General features: G+C 38.2%; 1 long non-coding RNA gene across 1 annotated transcript; it reads left to right on the top strand.

The window, feature by feature from the left end:
• The first annotated feature begins 4,422 nt into the window (after window positions 1–4,422).
• On the top strand, window positions 4,423–8,318 carry LOC149830500 (uncharacterized). The gene is made up of 2 exons (XR_016433670.1): window positions 4,423–5,437; window positions 7,586–8,318. It is a non-coding gene; the product is annotated as an uncharacterized LOC149830500 (long non-coding RNA).
• The last annotated feature ends 12,588 nt before the right edge of the window (window positions 8,319–20,906 follow it).

The following is a 20,906-nucleotide window of genomic DNA, read 5'->3' on the forward strand; positions in this document are numbered from 1 at the left end:
CTTTTTGTGATGATTCATCCGCCATGAAAGAAAAACCGCCTTGAGTTTCTTCAGAACCTGGCTCTGATACCATAAAGAGCAGAAAAACTATGGAAAAACACCACAACAAAGATATACGTGGTTCAGCATATACAACCTACATCCACAAGTAAGAGAGACTCATTTTATTAAGAGATACTCACACACACACACATGACACCCGCAGCATAAATATATAGGAGATGAGGAACATATTTCCTTCCAAAAAAGAGTGATAAAGGAGGAAACTCAACAACCGAATCTAGGCCAGCCTTATCAGGGTAACAGAATGCCACTTAATAAGGTAAAATCCAGAAACTACCTACCGTGATGGTAGGTCTCCTTAACAAGGAAATTGCATATGCATATCCGAAGATAGATATGCTTAACAATAGCAAACAACAATATTAGGCTCGATAGTTCTCTCTTGTCGAATGGATTTTATGATGACTGGAGAGAGGTAGTAATGGGTATGGTTGGGGATTGATAAGGAGGTAGGGGTGGAAGATCTGTGACAAATATCGCGAGATTTATAAATCTCGTGATAATGTCACAAGAAATTGCATGAAAGTTTAAAATGGCAATTTATCACAAGATTTTCAAACTGCGACAAATATCTCGATATTTACATTTTTAGCAGATATTTATCATGAAAACTCTCCAAATTTTTATTTTTAAATGTGTTTTATTTATATTTTCTTGTAAAACTTATTTTGTATGTTTTTAATTTATTTTTTATTTCCAAGATTTTGCCGAAAAAAATGCAAGATTTCTAACAATTTTCAAAATCTCTTGAGTTTTCGACTACCTATATTTTACCGTTTTAAACTTTTGTCACTATGGGTGGAAGAAATAGAGGACAAGGTGATAGTGATTATGCACATGATAGATTAAACGGTTTTTGCATAGTGACTATGCATATAATGGTGACAGTTGTTCATGGCTTGAGAGTAGATTTAGTGCTCGAGAACTAGTACTTAACAAAGTAATCAGCCCACACAAACAACAGAAAATTGCTTTGCATTAATAAGGTTTGGTTCGGGTTGTGTCCAGGTAAACCAGGCCCATTGAGACTCCTACCTACTGGCACTGGCGGAGCCAGGGGTGGGCATGGGTGGGCGGTCGCCCACCCCAAAATTAGAAACCGGAAAAAAAAAATTCTTCTGACGATGTTAAGGAAAGAATATGTGTCCATGTGTGTTTTCTTCTGACGATGGTAGTGCTAATCTTTTCCCTTAATTTTTTTCACCTTATTGAATTGTGTAAAAACCGTAGAAGAGACGGGTTATTAGTTCGTGGGAGTTGGAGTTCTCTCTTGTGAATATTCAACGAAGATCTGTGTGTTTTTTCCCAAGCTTCTTCTTTTGTCATTTGTTCTTTGTGAAACCGTGTAACCTACGTTTATGAGGAACCCGACTCCACTCATCCCTATATCATCCTTTGTGGTCATAACTCCCTCTGGGATCTCATTGGTACTAAGTTGTTTTGATCAATCTGGCCCTATGGATGGATTCAGCACGGTTGATTTAATAGAAATCAATCTTTTGATAGTGTTCTTTAACAAAAAAAAACATGATTTTCAATTTATTTTGACAGTGTTCTTTAACAAAAAAAAAAACCATGTTTTTATTTGATTTTTGAATCAGCAAAAAGTCCTGCACATAAGTGGGATTTTGTCTATTCAAATGCCAATCTTCACTAAATGGATGATGTAGATCACATACACAGGGTCCAATTTGATGAAAACAACTTGCATGGGTGAGGTCCTAATGACAAGAATGACGATATGGATGACTGAAACCTAAATGTGGTTATGGGTGCCATGCAAAACACTATGTTTGCTTCACTAAATGGAGGAAAAGAGGGATTGAAAGTGTGTTGTTATAGCCTGGCCACGGGCAGGTCGATGTCATGAAGGCCCTCAGAATGATGAAACCAGATGGTACCATCAACTTGATGACAATCGCCTTCTCCCGCTAGGGAGGCCGCTTCTAAAAGCGCATGTCAGATCTACCACGCAAAACCAAAATTTCTTCCCGCGATCGATGGGCGAAAATTTTTTGGCTCCGCCACTGGTCCGAATAAATGGATCATCCTTCAAGACCATAACATTGTCCCCGAGATCCGAAGTCTGCCCACCCAACGAAAAACTTCTGGCTCTGCCACTGCCTACTGGGCTCACTAATTTGTTGAGAGGAACCAATTTGTGTTTTTATGTATGTGTGTGTGTGTGCACGCATGCCGCACACATGCATTCATTTAGTGATAGTGTGATACCATGGCTAGATTAAAAACCAAGATTTCTTAAAAAAATAAAAATTATTGTTTTTCCTTTGTTTCCATGAAATTAGGACTTAAATTTTTATCAGCTAGATCCAAATCTGACAATTTTATTTTTCGATAGGTAAGCTGGGGAGGGTTAGGCGGACCCTACCAAGAAATCTGACATTTTGGTGATTACTAATTTCATAAAAAGTGTTTGAATAAGCACTCGCAAAGCTTTAATTGCGTTAGGGCATTGATTGAATTCCTTCTATGGTTCCACATGATAAACGAGCTAGTACGAATATAACCTATAGAACTAAATAAAATAATTAGAGAAACTAAGTTTTAAATTGTGATGGGCTGGATAAACATTTTTAAATAAATATTTATTAATATTCGGTTCTATATAAGCCATGTTAATATAATAGTTATCATGGCTAATTCAAAGGGATGGATCAATTATACCAAATAACTATTTTTAATCGAGTAAGAATAATGTAAATAATCGAGATCCGATAAAATTAGAACCATATTTTTTTAGAGTATTTTTTAAATATAATTGTTTTGTGTTCAAAATATTGCTAGCATTTTGCCGATTTTGAAAGGAGCTTCTATTTTGCTGACAATACATAAGAGTGCTCCCACCCTAGGGATGCAAAACGATCGGATCTGAATCAGCTAAATACATAGAAAAGTCGGTTTGGATCTTATCAAAACAACCTAAAATCACAAAACTCCAATACTTGATCCCGTCCGTTTGCATCCCTACCTAAGGATGCAAATAGGTCCGATCCAGGACAAAGGTTTTGCAATTTTTTGGCTGTTTGGGAACGGACAGGATCCAACTCCAGTAAATATTCAGTTGTTCCGGATTCGACCCAGCGGGCAGCCAGGAAACCATTAGACTTGAAGTAGTGCTGCAAATGGATTGGATATGGTCGGATATCTGATCCAAACCCAAATGTTATTTTGGGATTTTGTTCCTTTAAGTCAAATCTCTATTTGAATTCAGATTGGATTCGGATATAATCAATCAGATTATTTTCATATTTGGATCAATATTTTATTTTGGATCTGAAATTGATCTGAATCAATATCCCAATCATTTGCATTTTTTACATGTAAATAGCTTGTTTTTCGTCTATTTTTTCTGGATCCAATATTACCACTTGTATTTCGGTCCTGGATTCGGATCGATTGTTTGCATTCTAGATTCAGATCTGAATTTGTATCTATCAAGATCCAGCCTGAATCCGACCTGTTTGCACCTCTAATTACGCATGCACAATGGAACCAGCTGGCCCGGCTCGGCTTGACCCGAAGCTCCTCCGACCCATTAAAGGAGACGAACTTGGATATGGCTCTGAGGCTCAGACGAGCTTGTGCATGCCCATAGCTTAGTACAAGCTTAAAAACAGAGCTGAGCCAAGCTCGTAACTTGGCACAAGCCGAACCTGAGCACTCAGGCTCTCGAGCCCGGTTCGTCTTGAACAGGGATTACTGTAGTAAGGTGGACGTGTCGTCAAAGTCAAAATAATTGAAGAGAAGAGAAAGGCCTCCGGGAGAGGAGAGTTCGTCGTCTTCAGCAGGAAATGCGAACCCGTTTGTTTGTCGCGGAAAGTGAGTGCTTTCCGCATAAACGCATTGATGGGTATGCATTTCTGCGGGACCCACTGTGACCAAACGAAGGATCGCGGAAAGTAAGTGCTTTCCGCATAAACGCATCGACGGGTATGCATTTTTTGCGGGACCCACTGTGACCAAACAAACGAAGGATCGCGGAAAGAGAGCCTAAAATACACGGGATCCCCTTTTCAGCGGAAAGTGTTCCCTGGGGAGTGGCCTGATTCTCTTTCCGTGGAAAGGAAAGAGCGGAAGAAGGTGCCGTGGCACCCTCTTCCGTGACACGCAAACAGACCCTAAGAGTGTGTGTGTGCGCACGCGCGGAGTCGTGCTGATCGGGTGCAGCAGGTAAGCAAGGATTTTTCCTTCCTAATTGATTTTTTCCCCTTTCTTTCTTTGCTGAAGAAGAAGATCCGGTGGTGAATATCTTGTTTTTTCTGGTGAATTTGGAGGGAAATGGGCGGGAATTCGGTAGGAAGTGAGTTTTGAACGAGGACTCGGTGTTTTTTAGGGAAATGGAGGACGATCTGTGGAGATAAAGACGAGGAGAGGGAATGTGGTTGAATTTCGGATGGATCGCGGGACGAGGGAGAGATTTTGAGGCAATTTGAGGAGAACGTACCGATCACGCGAGGAAACGGCGTTTGCTGAGTAGCGAGCCGGTGATTTCGGTGGAGAATCGGATTTCTGAGTGGAAAGGAACGTTTTTGAGAGAACGATGTGGAGTTAGGAGGAGAATCTCGAGCTAAATCGGAAAGAAAATCTCGATCTGGAAAGAAGACGACGGTTCGGCTTGAACGCGACGCGTTCTGCGAGGAAGATTCGGGATTTTTGCAAAGAACGATTCGGATTTTCGAGGAGACGGATTCTTCGAAGCAAGGAAGGATCTTCAGCTCAATCGAACCGGTTTTAAGTGAGGTTTCCCGATCCGAGAGGCCTAATCGAAGGAAACGGATCGGATCGTTGCGGGAGATAGGATTCGGTCGAAGAGACAGCGTGATCGAGGTTTTCTCTGTAGAGATTCATCCGGAACGTTTTTTTTTACTGTAGAGAGGCAACGTCGAAGTTCGGAACAGAAATCTCGATTCTCGAAGCCGAAAATGGGATCTCTGTATGAGAAAGACGTCTGATTAAAGGGAATGGCTGAGAAATTACGGAAATTGAGTTAAGATCATCCAAACGAAGAGATACAGGCCTGAAATTAGCGTTTCTGAAATCGTAAAGCTCGCAAAATCCAAACAGATAGGATAACAAGGAAATTCGTAGAGGAAGAGTTAGGGTTTCTGTAGCGTAGGGAGAACGCATAGCGTGAATCTCGACATTGGCATATGAGAGATTTCTGAATGGGGAAAGGAGGAGGCTGTTTTCCGTGCAAGCAACGCTTGCCTTCGGTTGCTTCCAAGGGGGCTCAGCAACCCTGAAGAGAAGCTCCCATCGTTGCGAGGAGCCCAAGCGCGCCCGTTGCTGAAGAAGTCACCGCCTCCATCGAAGACGAGTCCTCGTCACCTCGGAAGCTCAAGATCTTCATCGTGTAAGCTTTCTTCCCAACCTCTCTTTATTAGAAGGTGAAAACTGAAAAGGGTTTGAAATTCTAGGCCTATATATTCACGTGAAAGCAGTACTCTTTTAACGCCATTCGAGCTTCCCTTTTACCGTTTGGATTGGTTTTTTTATTACTAATAGGAGCGCCTCTGTGTTTCTTATATGGCTTCTCATTGTCTTGCACAAAAATGTCTAGTTTAATCTTTGATTGGTTTAATACTTGCGTGGTTATGCTGTATTGGGTTCTTGATTTCTGCAAAATGCAATCTAGCGGTGGTATCTGGGTGCTGGTCAGCTTTTAGGTGCCTCCACTTATATAAAGTGCTACTGTATGGGTGTATATCTTCTAGTTCTACTGTAGCACTTTCTAGTTAGAAATAATGGGTGCAGGCTTTGTTTAGTCCATCTGATCCCACAGATGCATTCAGCATGCTCGGAAACATGTTTTGATATATTGTGAGCCGTTGATCTTTTAAGCCATTGAAAAACCTACTTACACAACCCATTCACATGACCCAAAACATGTTTTCCGCTAATCAAATATGTAGATCACCATTTCTAAAGTCAAATTCACAAAAAAGAAAAAAAAATGTGAAAGACATGGTGTTTTCTACTAGACTTTACATACAGTCGACTGTAGCAAATATTTATCCCTATGTAAAATATACCATATGTTGTATGGTTTCATAAATACCTTATACTTTCTATAAATGTTCTTTATAATGTATCTCTTAATTTTTAGCATATAAATAACTTACATCATATGTGTGTGCATGTAAAACATGACTAGCTGCACCTCACATCCTTTTGTAAAACAACTCGTACCCTTGTCATACCCTGTACCAGCAGCAGTATCTATGTGACGGAAGTAAAATGCTAGCTAGGGCTGCATAATGCACCAGGCAAGCTTGAGCTCTGCTTGGGTTTGGCTCGTTTAAGCTCAGCTCAAACTTATCCGAGTATGTAAATGAGCTGAGCTCTAGCACATGTTCATGCTCAGTTATGCTGAGCTTGGTCAGGGCATGAGCCTGATTAAGTTCGATTAGCTCATGTAATATACTTATTGGTATATAATAGGCATATTTTGCTGTGTAAAAAGCAAAAGGGAACGTCTATCCTAAAGGATAGGATGTTGGCCTTCTACTCAAGAGGAGATGAGTTTGAATCATGCACACTCTATCATACATTTCAAAAATTCTTTTTGATGAACTGTCATCTCGGGCCAAGCAGAGCTGAGCCTGACCCTAGGTTGACCCCAGTGGAGCTTAAGCTATGATGTTCAAGCTGTTCTCTTGCCCGAACTAAGTCAAACATCTGCTTTTATAAACAAGAATGAGATTGACCTTGACCAGCCCAGGCTCAGGTTGAGCTCGGAGTGTGCGGTCCTAAATGCTAGCAAGCAAAGACCAATTCACCATGCCTTTTTTGAAACTGGCTTGTTTTTATTGTGTAATTGCATGATCTTTTTTTTTCGATCCTTTCTTTTATAAACCAATTTAAATCCTGAATCATCAGTGATATTTGTACTTCAATATTCTTATCATCGTTTGAAATGATTTCAAGCTATTCTTTTCAGTTGCTCCTCAAATTCATATTACCAATTATAGCTACTGAATTTTTTGTCTAGGATGGCACTAAATTTTAATATGGCAATCATCTTTTTGTATTTTTTGCATAATTTAGTGAGATAGTTATTGAATCATGGTATCTATTACCAACCTTCCTTCAAAGTTGAAGTCTCTTTTATGCTATGTTACACAGACACTCCATCTTCCCCTTCGTACCCATGTCGACACGTGTCCCTGTGTCGACACCTGGACATGCCATTTTACCCTCCATATATACAAGTTTGTATTCAATTTATAATTTATAATTATATTTTCAGTATATAATATATATTTTAGATATAGCATATATATTTAGATTATATTCAGTTTATTTGGAATTTATTTTGTATTTATGTGATATATATATAGCTGTCCCTGTACCCACATTTTCTGGAATTGTCATGTTGTATCCTCTGTACCCATAACCGCACCTGCACCCGTACCCGTACCCAGGTGACATAGCTTTCATGCTTCCTCAGGCATCCTTGCTGTTTGTTCCTTTTTGTTGATTTTTTACAGTTCAATGCCAGGTTCTACTCTATGTATGGCCACGTAGAAGGGTTAGCAAGGCGGATGAAAAAAGGTGTGGATGGAATAAAAGGTGTTGAAGGGGTGTTATTTCGTGTTCCAGAGACACTGCCTGCTGAGGTTCTAGAGCAGATGAATGTGCCTACCAAAGGCAATGACATCCCCACTATAAGTGCAGCAGACTTGGTTGCTGCTGATGGGATACTGTTCGGGTTTCCCACCAGGTATGGGTGCATGGCTGCACAAATGAAGGCTTTCTTTGATTTGATGGTCCAGTTATGGCAGGAGCAAAAGCTGGCAGGGAAACCAGCAGGATTCTTTGTCAGTACTGGTACACAAGGTGGTGGCCAAGAAACCACTGTGTAAGTCTCTCTCTCTCTCTCTCTCTCTCTCTCTCTCTCTCTCTCTCTCTCTCTCTCTCTCTCTCTCTCTCCAACACTCAGGCTACTCAGCACAAGTATCATTTCCTCCCTAGACATGGACACATGCAGTTAATTCATGCACGTGTCCATACATTTAAAATGTTTATTGTTGGATTAGGTATTAATGGTGTCAACATGCATCAACCTTATGCATGCATATGTTTGGAATGCTTGTTGTAATCATACATACATGGTAGATATTTGGATTTAATTACAATCCATATTATTGTGGCATGTTAAGCTTTCACTTCAAAGTAAGCTGCAACCAAATAAAATCCTTAAATGAAAAAAGGGAATGGCAACTATGTTTGAATAAGCAATATTGTACAATTAGCTTGTAATGAGCATGTGTGTTCATGAATCATATATTGATGATGAGAAATATTCACAAATAATATCATCAGCATGTGTGCGGTCATAGAACAGAACTGAATGAGTGTTGTTCTCATAGGTGAAAATGGGTAGCATGAAGTTATCCATACTGTCATATGCCTAGTCTTAAGCATGCACATGCTACAATTTTGGATTTTTGCATACTCTTTTGCACTGCGTAAACATTATTTGATATTCCTTCTGCTTACTTTTCTTTGAGTCTTAACCTAGATAAAGCTAATGCTCCATTACTTAACAAAAGCCCTCAACTTCTCCGAACTTTCCAAAGAGGAAAACTTGATAAGTGTTACAAATTGGCACCTGTGTGATGATCAAGCATCATAAACAGGTAGTAGAATTGGGTTGGGATCCTGAATGAGGTCCTAAATTGATTTAAACTAGATTGTGCTTGTTTAGCTGTTAGAGCTTAATCGGCCTTCCTGTACATCAGGTTGAATATACTATGGCAATCTAGACCCAGGACATGCCAGGGATCTTACACAATTTTTTTTTCTGATGCTCAAACTTGTCATAGAATGTTTTTGGTACTTTGGTGCCATGCCCTTCTGCATGTGCTTAGCTTGGTTGGCTTATATATGTGTGAAAACAAGGTTAGGCTATGTAAGGATTAAAGGATGAATAAGTCATAGCCAAGGTAGTACTTTTATTCTGGAAGACTGTATTTTTGTTCATGAAAACGGTGTGTACTCTGAAAGTATATCACCTTTTTTAGTTTAAATTTAATGTGTTTTGACTCTACCTCCTCCTCATTTGACGTGTCCTTGTTTATCATCTCAACACCCCCCCTCAAATGCAACAGGCCAGAAAGAACGTTAAGTTTGGATCGAAGTAAGCTGAACTGAGAACGTAGAGAGGCTTTCGAAGTTGACAAATGTAATTCAGATAACGAGGATCCTTAAACCCAGGAGGTTGGTCCATATAAACATTATCATGAAGATCACCATGCAAAAAAGGCGTTATGAACATCCAACTATTTAAGAAGTCATTAATAGCTTACAACAATGGTTAGAATAGTAGGGATAGTGGTGGTTTAACTACGGGAGTAAAAGTTTTAAAATAATCAATACCTTATTCTTGATTATACCCGTTGACAACCAGATAAGCTTTATGTTGTTCAAGTGACCCTTCTGCTCTTCGTTTTACTTTGAACACCCATTTGCAACCAATAACATTTTGAGCTGGATGCGGTGATTCAAGAACCCAAGTACCATTATGCATAAGAACATTGTACTCAAGTGACATAGCATTACACGTGTGGACTCTAGTTAGCTTGACAGAAAGACAAGTTCAAAATCTTGAAGATATTGACTTAAAAAGGCAATAGGCAACGAATACAAAGTGGTGAGAAACACTTTAGGAATACATGTACCATCTTGGGATCGAGCGACCATTGGATGGTGACAAAGTGGTTGAGGTTGAGCAAGAATGTCCAATTGTGGTGGCTGGGATAGAGCTTGATGCGATTGATTTTGTTCAGGAGAAGACAGGGCTGACTCGACAGGAACATCCTTGATGCCTGTTTGAGGTGATAGATTGGGTGATGCAGGTTGTGATTGGACTTCAAGAAATAACAGAATTATCGCCACAGGGAACTAAAATGGATAGAGGAATAGATGGGATGGGTGATGTTTCTTTTTCCTTGAAAGGAAACTGAGCTTCATCAAAAACCACATGTCTAGAGATAACAATCTTTTCTGAAGAGGAATTGAGATAGTGATAACCTTGATGATTGTTACTATAACCAATAAAGACATGCTTTTCAGTTTTGAAATCAAGTTTATTAGTGCGATAGGGTCTTAAACACGGATAACAAGCACACCCAAAGACTTTCAAAAAAGTTTAGTTTGGCTATTGTTTAAAAAGAACTTCATAAGTCCATTTATTTTGAATAACAAGGGAAGGTAATCTATTGATTAAAAAGACAGTTGTGCAAAAGACAAAGGACTAGTATTTGGTAGGAACCGATAACAGACTCATCAAGCTTAGACCAATGTCCACAGTATGATGGTGCTTTCGTTCAACCACACTATTTTGTTCATGTGTCTATGGACATGACATTCTGTGTGAAATATCATTTTCACGTAAAAAGAAATCTAAAGCTCTATACCCATCACCTCCATCAGTTTTCAAAAAAATTATTTTTCTTTCAAAAAGAGTTTTAACTTTTGTCTTGAATAGTCAAAACACATTAGCAATGTCTGATTTGTAAGTAATCATATATATCCAAGTAAACTTAGAAAAAGCATCAATAAAATCAACATAATAACAATAACGATCCAAACTAATAACCAAAGCTGGGCCAACACATCAGAATAAATAAGTTCAAGTGGTCCAGAAACTTTATGAATAGACCTAGAAAAAGGGAGTGCATAACTCTTTTCTTGTTGGCAAGCGGCACACACATTTTAAAATGAATTTTGATAGTATGGAAGACTGAATTGATGAACTACTCTCTGAACTATACTAACTGCTGGATGACCAAGTCTCTGGTGCCACTGCTAAAGGGACCCCTTTTTCTCATGTTATTGTTTTTTCCTCTTTTCACCTAAAGGAAACTTCATCTGATAAAGTCTTTCACTGCTCCTCCCTCGAATGATCTCTTTCCTTAAGTAGGATCATTTACACAACAATACTGAATTCAAAAATTATATGATTGTCATGGGCAATTTTATTTACTGAAAGTAAATTTCTTGTAATACGGGGAACATGCAAAACATCTTTAAGAAAAAATTTTGAACCTTCAACCGATAAAGAAGAAGAACCAATATTATGAATTTTCAAACCTAAATCATCACCAATCTTGGTCATGTCCTTCCCTTCATAAGGAAAGTGCAACGACAATTAGTTCAAATCTTGAGTGACATGATGTGATGCTCCGGAGTATGAGTGTCAATTTCCTTCATCCAAAGTAAACGATGCAACTTGATATGCCTGAGTTTGAGACTCACCTGAACTGTTTGAATTTTTTGGAAAGTTTCTCACAATCTGAAAGCATTTCTTAGCAATATGACCAGGTTTTTTGCAGTATTGACAAATCATAGTTCGACGATTCTTACTGTTTCCTTGATTCCTTCCTCTAAACCTTCCTCTACCACTTTATTGACCAAACTCTCTATTATTATTATTATTATTATTATTATTATTATTATTATTATTATTATTATGGGGTTGTCTAGGTAGCACCCCAGCTGACTGATGCTGCATAAGATTTGCAGAGAAGTTAGAAGTGGTGTAATCATGTACCACATCGCCAAATTGTGCCTCTTCAATCAAATGAAGGTTGTGTAGTTCATCAACAGTCACATCTTTTTATGTAGAGATAAGTCATATTTTTGTGGAAGACCCCTTAGCAAATGTAAAATCATATCTTCTTCACTTATAGGACGTGAGAGAGCATTTTAGCTTTCTGAAAGTACTCATCGGTAGATTTTGATTCCTTTCTTTAAATTATGTAGTTGTTCTTTCAACTGCAGGACCGTGGATTGTGATGGGCCAGCATAAGAGTTTTTAAGGGCATTCCAAACTTCATAAGAGGTCTTGAGACCCACAATCTGATTATGAACAGACTCAAAAAGAGAGGAGATAATCCAGATAAGAAGTTAGTCATGTCTCGGTCATGTCTGATAATCTGGATTAGCAATGAATTTTTTCATCACTAAACAAAACATACTTGTCCGGACATCATTTTGAACCATCAATAAACCCATAAAAATCATAAGATAAGAGAAGGTCAAATTGACTTCCATAGCAGAAAATTATCTATGGTTAACTTAGTACTTAAGAAGTATGGCAAACTAAGAACTTATTTGGGAGAAAGATGTTGACGATGTTGCCATTGATGTTCTGCATGAAAATCAATCCAGAAGTGGCTGAGATGAATCACCAGAGCTGAGCTCTGATACTATAAAAGAGTTGAAAAGAGAGAAAATTGCACAACCACACAAGACGAGAGACAATGTTTAACATAATTCTGTGAAAGCACCTATGTCCACGAATAATCCTCACACACCCTTAATTAATGACTTGTGTGTGGGCATTATTTATATCGTTCACCAGCTAAGAGGGTCAACCCATAGTGTCCTTATCCATACACATTACATGAGTCTTGATAGGAGTCCTTAATAGACTTCCTATGTTAACTTCATCCATACAGATTACATGAGTCTTGATAGTCTTTAATAGAGAAATCTTCTTGGATATTGATAGACCTTTACGAGAACTCTTAAGGGACGTCCCATTTGGATAGAGAATCCTTAGGTTTCAGCTGGGCGGGACTTCTTGTATTTGCTTGTGAGAGTCCTTAACCAACGTGTCTACCTCTTTCACATTGGACTCCACCTCCTTCTCATTTGACATGTCCTTGTTTATCATCTTTACATCTTTCACACGTAAATCACACCGACTTTTGTAAAAAAGGCACATTGCACCTCACTAGTTACGAAGCACTTTCTCTGGTTGGGGTGGAGCTTTCTCGTGAAAGACGTGTCTCAAGGATGCAAGTATGACAAACGTTCCATAAGGGTATGTTTGATCGCTTGTCTAGGGTTAGACGAAATGAACAAAAAGAACGGAACAGAACATTGGTTTTGTTTGTTCCGTAACAACTATTCCAAGTTCAATGTTTGTTTGGACCGTACTCAAATGTTATGTTCTAAATGTCTGTTGTTTAATGACGATGTGTGAATAACTTGGACAGTCATAGATAATGGATCGAATTCATTTTGGATCGTATGACCTGAATCATAGTGTCATCACCAAGAACCTGTTAGAAATCCACCACCCGTACCTGCATTTAGAAAGAGAGAGAGAGGGAGAGACGAAATGCAAGAATTGCGGCTGTCACGATTTCTGTATGAAATCGTGACCTAAAGGAATACATTTATAACTTTATTTTACATGGATATGGATCCGGGTCTGGTGTATCTAGACCCGATTAAGAGTAAACGTATACTCTGTACACGATCTTTACATTACATGGATCGGGTTGACTCGGGTTGGGTCCCGGGTCTCGAATCCTTTTCACCTTTTTCACCTCCCCTCAAGTTGATCATGGTTTTGGACCATGAACAACTTGCCTTTAAGCATCCAAAAACGGTCCTTGGTTAACCCTTTGGTAAATATGTCTGCAACTTGTCTTTCAGTACTGATGAATTCAGGCTCAATCTCTTTTTCTTCAACCTTCTGTCTCACAAAGTGTTGGTCAATCTCAATGTGCTTAGTACGACTGTGATGTACAGGATTGAATGATATGTTGATAGCACTTTGGTTGTCACATAGCAAGGTAGTGTGAGAGATCTTTTCTCCTACTTCAGTTAGTAGATGCCTGATCCATGTGACTTCGGCAGTAGTTGCAGCCATGGATCTATATTCAGCCTCAGTGCTCGATCTAGCGATAGCCTTTTGTTTTCTACTGCTCCAAGAGACTAAATTTCTTCTAATGAAGGCACAATATCTTGATGTAGATCTTCGTTCGTCAGGATCTCCTGCCCAGTCAGCATCACAATATACAGTAAGTTTGTGCTCATCTTTGCCATATGACTGTGGTGAATATATCAATCAATCCCCAATAGTCCCTTTCAGATATCTAAGAATTCTCTTGACGGCTTCCATATATCCAGTACATGGCGCATGCATAAATTGAGATACTTGATTGACTGAATGAACGATGTCAGGTCTAGTGAATGTGAGGTACTGTAACATTCCTATTATGTTTTGATACCTGGTGGGGTCATCACACAAATTTTCATCATCAACGCTAAGTTTCTGATGAAGCACACTCGGAGTTCCTAGAGGTTAGCAGTCTTTCATGCCTGCCTTGCTGAGAACGTCTACGGTGTACTTAATTATGCTGAGTGAGTGTCAAGCCATGAGCCTGGTTATCAACTTCTATGCTAAGAAAATAACGTAGAACTCCAAGATCTTTCATTTTGAACCTCTGACCTAGTAAGTCTTTGACTTCTTGAATGTGGACTACAGAGTTTCTTGTGATGATAATATCATCGACATAAATTAATAATAGAGTGGTCACAGTCTGATTTTTAAAAATAAATAATGAGTGGTCCAGCATGGAACGTGAAAATCCATGTTTTTGAATCTCTAGCGAGAAACTATCAAACCAAGAGCGAGATGCTTGCTTAAGACCATAGATAGCTCTGTTTAACCTGCACACATGGGTTTTACAGTTTTGTTCTTGATATCCAGGAGGTTGCTCCATGTATACTTCCTCCTTCAAATCTCCATGCAAGAATGCATTTTTCACATCAAGCTGACTCAACTTTCATCCATGTTCAATAGCCAGAGAAATAATAATTCGAATTATTCTCATTCTTACAACCGGACTAAAGGTCTCATCATAGTCTTGCCCTGCTTCTTGAGTGAATCATTTTGCCACAAGCATTGCCTTATATCGTTCAATGGTTCCATCTGGCTTGTACTTTATTTTATAGACCCATTTACATCCGACAACATTTTTGTCAGGTGGTCTGGGAACAACTTCTCAGGTTCCACATTCATGCAAGGCTTGCATTTCATCATTCATGGCTTCTACCCATTTGGTAGAAGTGATTGCCTGATAGTACATAATGGGCTCATCTTCCTTATTGAGGGCAGTTAAAAAGAGTTGAAGATCCAAGGAAAAGTTGTTATAGCTAACCCACCTGTCAATAGGATGTCGTATGCGGTTTGATTTTCTGATCTCAAGAGTATGAGGAGTTGGATTGGTGATTGAGACATGATCTGAATGACTTGATGCTATCGGTCTCTGTCTGGAATAGACAATTCTTTTATATCTACCTGATACTTCCTCTGCATTCTGTGATCCCAACGTCCCAGTGTTCTCAAGCATCTCTTCTTCTTGTTGCACGCAATCTGAGGAACACGCTTTATTGGGGCCAGCAAAAAGTTCTAAACTCAGCCAAGGATAGTAAACTTCAGTTGACATGTTCATTGCGTCAGCTTCGCGATCAAAATTTGGTTCATCAAAGACAACATTTCTTGAGGTTCTGGTGTGTTTGTTGATGGGTTCATAACACTTATATCCTTTATAGTCATTTGCATATCTCACAAACCTACACTTTTTGGCCTTGTCCTGAAACTTATTTCTCAGGGACTGATCAATATGCACATAACAAACACATCAAAAAACACGCAGATCGTGATAATTAGGATGAGCTCCAAAAAAGACAGTGATAAGGAGACTTATTTTCCAGAACAACCATAGGTAGTCTATTTATCACATGTACGGCAGAATAGAAAGCTTATGTCCATAGTTTGATGGGAAGATTACTGTCATGAAGCATGCTCATGGCACTTTCAACGATATGCCTATGTTTTCGTTCAGCAATCCCATTTTGTTGAGGGGTGTGAGGGCAGGACACCCTTCTTCCTATTCCATTATTTCGGAGAAAGGAAACAAAATTACGGGATGAGAATTCCCCACCTCCATCACATTGGAAAAATTGAATGGACTCAGAAAATTGATTTTTGACCAAGGAGAGAAAACTTTGAAACAAAGAGAAGACTTCTGAGTTATTTTTTATGAAATATATCCAAGTGTATCGGGAATAGTTATCGACAAAGATTAGATAGTATCTGCTCCCGAATCCAGAGGCAATCGGGGCGGGTCCCCATACATCAGAACAAATTATCTCAAAAGGTTTTGAAGCTCTCTTATTAATGGAATGGAAAGGCAATACATGACTCTTGCATGAAAGACAACTGGAACACTTATGACTGCTCTCATTCCCATTGAGACTTTCTTTTGGAATGAGATTATTAGAGACAAGTTTTTCAATAAAATGACTCCCACAATGTCCTAATCGACTATGCCACAAAAATGGCTTATTACATTCAGAAATACTAAAAACATTAGCATAAGAGGATGAACATGACTCTAATGAAGGCTTCGAATTCAGATGAACAGGGCGAACAACATGACATGGAGCTTCTTCAAAGACATACATATTGTCTCGTCTCTTTCCTTCAGTGAATGTTTCTCTTGTGCGTAGGTCCTTGACCTGCACAGACAAGGGAGTGAATTCAACTGAAGCATTATTATCATCAATAAGTTTGGAAACGGGGACAATATTTTAGTTTTACCGAATTTAACTTCACAAGAACTTTAGTTTTACCGAATATGGTTGGTAGGCGAAGTGGTTTCGTGTGTCGGAGCTCTTACCAAAGTAGCACTCCGATGACACTCTTCGCTCGCCTGGAAATAAGCATATTAAGGACCTTTATTCTTTTGCTTTTTTCATTAAAGTTTTAGTTTCATACGAATGCTTCTTGATACATGTCTTTTGTCTTGCAGATTCTAGTCCTATTATTTTAGATGGCTCTAGTTGTATACTTTTTCTAGATGAATCAAATTTTAGTGATTGAAAAGTGATTGTACTTTTTACATTAAGGTATATGGATCTGGATCTTGCCCTAAGGATATAAGAACCTCTTGCTCTAACTTATCAAAGCACTATTGATCAAAAAACTGCTTTTGAGAAGTGGGGGTGCTCGAATAGACTTAACATGTTGCTTTTACAATCTAAAGTGGCTAAGAATATTCGTAGTGTCATACCATAATGCAGGACAGTTAGAGAGTTTTTAAGTGTTATTGAAGCACAATTTGTGAGTTCAAATAAGGTCAGAGCCAGTACCCTGATGTCTAAACTCATATCTATGAAATATACTGGAGGGGAAAACATTCACCAGCACATTTTGGAAATGAGAAACATAGCGTCTCAACTAAATGACATGAAGCTCACCATCTCTGATTCTTTTCTAGTGCATTTAGTTCTAGCGTCCTTACCCTTGAAGTACGGACCTTTCAAAATATCTTACAACACAAATAATGATGAACGAGCGTTCAATGAACTTATGTCCAAGTGTGTTTAAGAAGAAAAGAAGTTGAAAGGAGAGAAAGTGTAGAGTGCACATATGGCTTCTCATGCATCCAAGGTAGGACCAAGGAAGAATGCATTTAAGAGAAATGTTAAAAAGAAGCTAAGAGGGGATAAGACATCCCAAGGCAAGCAATCCAACTCTGATCTCATAAAGTGCTTCTTTTGCAAAAAGAAGTGACACAGGAAGATAGATTGCATAAAGTACAAAAGGTGGTTGGAAAAAAAGAGAGGTAATTTGTCATTTGTTTCTCATGAATGTAATTTATTACAAATTTTTTAAAATAGTTGTTTGATTGATTCTGGTGCTACTATTCATATTTTCAACTGTCTACAGTTGTTCCTGAGAAGAAGGAAACCAACAATGCATGAGAAGAGCATCTATTCGGGAAACAAGATGTGTTTACATGTGAAGGGTGTTGGAACCTGCAGGATTACTGATATCTTTTATATTTCATCATATAATAGAAACTTAATTTCAATTTCGAAATTGGATAAATCTGGATATTGTTTTAAGTTTGAAAATTCTAAATTGTTCATTTATAGAAATTCAATTGAAATTGATTCTGCATCAGTTTATGATGGTTTGTATAGATTGGACGTAAAGATCCAAACTCAGGAGTCTCTGACTTCTGAATACGCATTTGTTGGAAATAAACATAGCTTGATAAATGATAGATCTTAGATGTTTTGGCATCGAAGGTTGGGTCATATCTCTGAAAAGAAAATAAAAAGACTCGTAAATAAAGGGATCTTGAAATCTCTAGATTTTACCGACAATGATCCATGTGTTGATTGCATAAAGGCTAAGCATACAAACACATATAAAGAGGGTGTCAAATACATTAGTGAGATATTAGGGATAGTTCACACAGATGTATGTGGACCTTTTACCCCTTGTTATACAGGCGAAAAATATGTTTTCACCTTTATTGATGACTTCTCGGTATATGTATTTCTACTTGATCTTTGAAATTTTTGATATTTTTCAGATGTTTAAAGAATTTAAGAAAGAAGTAGAGAAATAAACTGATAAAGTTATTAAAATAGTCAGGTCTGATAGAGGTGGTGAATATTATGGTAGGTTTACTGAGATGGGGCAAAGGGAATGACCATTAGCGTGATTTCTCAAAGAGGAAGGCATTGTGCCTCAATATACCATGCCTGGTAGTGCCTATTAGAATGGTGTAACTGAAAAGGAGAAATTGAATGCTTAAAGAAATGGTCAAAGCTATGTTGAATTATTCAATATTTTTCATTAAGTTGTGGGGTGAAGCCTTAAGGACGACTGTGCATATTTTAAATAAGGTACCTACAAAATCTGTGCCTAAAACTCCTTATGAGTTGTGGACAGGTAGGAAACTATCTTTGTCTTATATGCACATATGGGGATGTCCTGCAGATGCTAAGTTGTATAACCCCCACATTAAAGCCTTTGGTTCAAGAACAACCAGTAGAAATTTCATTGGTTATCTAGAAAGATCAAAAGGGTATAGGTTTTATTGCCCATCTCACTCACCACAGATTGTTGGAACGGATAAGGCAAAATTTTTAGAAGATGGTTCAGTAGGATTAAGTGCACTTCAAAACCTTGGTTTTGAGGAAGTACAGGATTCAGTTTCATCACCTGTTAAGAAAAACATCGAAAGATATTGCATTATTATTCCTAATGATGATGTGGTTGATCATTCAGTTGTTGATGCACAAATCCAAAGTGAACCTATTGTGGATAATGCAGAAGAGCACGAACAGGATGATTAGGTTCAATCTGAACCTGAATAATGACATGTATGGAGATCCACAAGAATTAGGAGATCTGTCATACATCCTGATTATGTAGTGTACCTTCAGGAGTCTGGTGATTTCATAGATATGGATGATGACCCGTTGACTTTTATGAAAGTTGTAAAAAGCAAACAATAGTCATGAAATAAGAGTTAGACTCTATGACTAAAAATCAAGTGGGGGATCTTGTCGAGTTACCTAAGGGAGTAAAGCCCGTAGGGTATAAATGGGTCTTTAAGACCAAGAAGGATTTCAAAGGTAACATAGAGAGACATAAAGCAAGATTGGTTGCTAAAGGATTCACCCAGATGGAGGGCATTGACTACAATGAGACGTTTTCTTCTGTCTCAACTAAAGAGTCAATGAGGATAATTTTGGTCCTTGTAGCTCATTATGACTTGGAGCTACACCAAATGAATATGAAAACAGCATTTCTCAACGAGGATCTGAATGAAGAGGTATATATGGATAAACCTCTTGGTTTCTCTGTAAATGATTGTCTGGTTTGTAAGCTCAACAAATAAATATATGGACTTAAACAGGCCTCCCGATAGTGGTATATCAAATTTTTTCAAGTCATTATGACTTTTGGGTTTATAGAAAACATTATTGATCAATGTATATACCTTAAGGAAAGTGGGAGTAAGTTCATTATATTGATGTTGTATATGGATGACATTTTACTTGAAACCAACGATATAAAGTTGCTTTTAGAGACAAAATAGTTTCTTGCATCACATTTTTATATGAAAGATATGTGTGAGGCTGCTTATGTTCTTGGCATTGAGATCCGTCGAGATAGAGCAAAAAGTTTTTCTAGGTCTCTCCTAAAGATCCTATATAGATAAGGTATTAAAGCGATATGGGATGGAGAATTGTTCTCCTAGTTCAACACCCATATCAAAAGGTGACAAGTTGAGCCTAAAAGATTATTCACCGGACGATATTGACAAAGTACAAATGAGTGTTTATCCATATGCATCAGTTGTTAGCAGCTTGCAGTACGCGCAAACATGTTCTCGATCAGATATTTCTTTTGCAGTAGGGGTGCTTGGTAGATTTCAGTCTAACTCAGGTTTACCCTATTGAAAGGCTGCCAAGAAAGTCTTGCGGTACTTGCAAGGGACAAAAGACTATATATTGACATCATAAAGTTGATCACCTCGAGGTCATTAGCTACTCAGATGCGGACTTAGGAGGATGCCTTGATAGTAGAAAGTCTACTACTGAGTACGTTTTCTTACTTGCTAGGGGTGCGATCTCTTGGAGGAGTGGGAAGCTGACGACCACTGTTGCCCACACCATTAAGGCAGAATTCATAGCATTATACGAGACTACCTCACAGGCTATATGGTTAAAGAACTTCATATCACAGTTAAAGGTGGTTATTTTCATTGGGAAGCCACTAAAGGTCTATTGTGATAATGAAGCTGCGGTATCCTTTTTGAACAACAACAAAAGTACTGCGTCATGTAAGCATATGGAATTGAAGTATTTTGTTGTTAAAGAAAGGACGAAGAATTAGTTAGTGCATATTGTTAATATTAGTACCAAAGAAATGATCACTGATCCTTTTACTAAAAAGCTAGCACCGGGATTATATTCTAAACATGTAATGAGGATGGGCTTGTTAAACTCTTTTGACATATGCATATAAATAAAGTGATCACTTTCAATTCATGGTTCTCATTATTTTTGTTGTTAATCTCATAAGGATTAGAGATTCAACTAAGGACCTATAGAATAGAATAAAAAGGCCATTTTATTCATCAAGTTATTCCCATAAGGTTTTCTAGGTTTATCGTCTGATCAAGTGAGAGAATGTTGGATGG

The sequence above is a fragment of the Nuphar pumila genome, chromosome 8 (genome assembly GCF_984573655.1).
Source record: "Nuphar pumila chromosome 8, dmNupPumi1.hap1.1, whole genome shotgun sequence".
In the NCBI taxonomy this organism is placed as follows: Eukaryota; Viridiplantae; Streptophyta; class Magnoliopsida; order Nymphaeales; family Nymphaeaceae; genus Nuphar; species Nuphar pumila.